This window comes from Gossypium hirsutum, chromosome A01, assembly GCF_007990345.1.
Source record: "Gossypium hirsutum isolate 1008001.06 chromosome A01, Gossypium_hirsutum_v2.1, whole genome shotgun sequence".
Classification (NCBI taxonomy): Eukaryota; Viridiplantae; Streptophyta; class Magnoliopsida; order Malvales; family Malvaceae; genus Gossypium; species Gossypium hirsutum.
This window is the reverse complement of record NC_053424.1, coordinates 111,293,871-111,296,772: the sequence shown is the minus strand read 5'-3', so window position 1 is coordinate 111,296,772 and position 2,902 is coordinate 111,293,871.

Below are 2,902 nucleotides of genomic sequence, written 5' to 3'. Positions count from 1 at the left end.
ATACACCATACCTCGAAGTAAGCAAGGATGCAGTAGAATGTTCCTTCCATTCCTTCGAAGTCATCAATGCTACGTTCGTTACTGAAGGAAATAAAATTCCTATGCCTAAGCTGTCAAGGAATACCAAGATAGGAATTCAGCTGACTGTGGAAAAGGGAGCCCGGGCGAGGAAAGGTTTGGGAAGATATCAGCAAGGGATAGTTAGAGCTCTAAAACCAGTGCCCTATAAGGCTCGATATAGTTTAGGGTTCGAACCGGATATGCGACAAAGAAGAAAACAGTTGTAGAAAGATCGAGAAAGGTAAATTGCAAGAGTCTTAGGCCGAGATTTAGAATGGGAACCCATAACGTACCCTCCTTTGTCAAAAACATTTACATCTGCAGGAATGATATAACCCAGGCAAGATAACATGAAGCACACTATTATTAATTGAAAGGGGTCTTCAGAATTTCAGTATAAATGTCATTGACAAAGAAAATGATGCAACTAAAGATGTTTCAATGATACGCCCTTATCCTCCTAGATTTGTCTTGAACAATTGGACTGCTGAAGATCTCCTTGTTGTTTCTAAGTCTTCTCCAGAGTAATGCTCAATGTTAACACTTTTCTTTTTGTGTGTCCCTAAGTAATAGTGGGATTCTTTTGTAAGAGCTTATGTTCGCTCTTTATTATTTAAATGAACATTAATATTCTCATTAACTTTATAATTTTTCCTTCTTCTCACAGGTTGTCATTGCATATATCTCACATCATGCCATAATATTATGCTTATTGGTCCCAATACTTTGATGCTCCTTTATAGTTTTCTTTTTCATTCAACTTTCAGGTGCTCAGATATCAACGATATGAACAAGCCCGTTACAAATCTTGAAATCGATTTCAACAAAGCTAGTTGTTTAGGAGAGTTCGAAGCTGAGGAAAATGTGGAAGACTATGTCTCGTCTCCTGACTTACTAAGAATGGTAGAACAAGAAGATAAACAAATTCTACCTCATCAAGAATCTGTTGAGATAGTAAACTTAGGAAATGAAGAAAAAAGGCAAGAAGTGAAGATTAGGACATCCATTTCAGATAACAATAAACATGATTTGATCGCTTTGCTTCATGAGTACAAAGATGTATTTGCATGGTCGTATCAGGACATGCCAGGATTGGATGAGGATGTAGTGGTCCATAGACTCCAACTGAAACCAGAATGCAAACCCATTCAATAGAAGCTAAGACGAATGAGACCTGAAATGCTGTTAAAACAAAAAGAAGAAGTCAAGAAACAATTCGATGCTGACTTCCTACAAGTCTCCAAATACCCACAATGGGTAGCTAACATAGTCCAGTACCGAAGAAAGACGGCAAGGTACGAATGTGTGTGGATTATCGCGATTTGAATATAACAAGTCCTAAATATAATTTTCTTTTGCCACACATCGATACATTGGTGGATAATACAACCAAACATTCATTGTTTTCGTTTATGGATGGATTCTCGGGTTATAATTAGATAAAGATGACTCCTGAGGATATGGAGAAAACTACTTTCGTAACGATGTGGGAAACATTCTGTTATAAGGTGATGCCGTTTGGATTAAAGAATGCTGGAGCAACATATCAGAGAGCCATGGTGATGTTGTTTCATGACATGATGCACAAAGAAATAGAAGTCTACGTCGATGATATGATTGCCAAATCCAAGGGGGAAAGAGAGCATGTTGGGAACCTTAGGAAGTTGTTCGAAAGACTGAGAAAGTTCCAGCTGAAGCTTAATCCAGCCAAGTGTACGTTTGGGGCTACATCGGGAAAATTGCTAGGCTTCATCGTCAGCGAGAGAGGTATCGAAGTTGATCCAGATAAGATAAAAGCCATACAAGAATTACCACCTCCGCGCACGCAAAAAGAAGTCAGAGGATTTTTAGGGAGGTTGAACTACATCGCTCGGTTCATTGCTCAACTTACCAACCAGTGTGACCTAATTTTTTGACTCATTCGAAAACATAATCCGGAATAATAGAACGAGGAGTGCCAAGTGGCTTTTGACAACATAAAACAATATTTGTCTAGTCCCCCGGTGCTAGTACCGCCAACTCTAGGAAGACCGTTAATATTGTATCTGACTGTGTTTGAAAATTCAATGAGTTGCGTACTGGGGCAGCATGATGAGTCAGGGAAAAGAGAAAAGGCGATTTATTATATCAGCAAAAAGTTCATAGAGTATGAAGGAAAGTACTCGTCAATTGAAAAATTCTGTTGCGCTTTGGTTTGGGCAGTTCGGAGGCTCAGGCAATATATGTTGTATCATATGACATGGTTAATTTCAAAGCTAGACCCAATAAAGTACATGATGGAATCACCTGCACTATCAGGAAGAATGACACTATGACAGATCCTGCTATCAGAATACGACATTGTCTATGTAAGTCAAAAGTCGATAAAAGGGAGTACAATAACTGATTTCTTAACAACTCGAATAGCGAAGGAATACGAGCCATTGAGATTTGATTTCCCAGATTGAGACTTGATGTGCATTACGGGAAAAGAATGTGAGTCATCCAGAGAGAAGTCATGGAAGATGAGCTTTGATTGTGCATCAAATACATTGGGGCAGGGGATTGGAGCAGTCTTAGTATCACCAGAAGGAAACCATTATCCGTTCACTGCCAGGCTGAAATTCTTCTGTACCAATAACATAGCAAAATATGAAGCCTGTATCATGAGACTTCGTGCAGCTATTGAACGAAACGTTGAAATCTTAGAGGTGTATGGGGACTCAGCGTTGGTGATATACCAAATCCGCGGATATTGGGAAGTGAGAGATTCGAAATTAGTTAAATACAGCGATTTAGTAACAGTACTGATTAAGGAATTTAAAGAAATAACTTTTAATTACTTCTCACGAGAAGAAAGCCA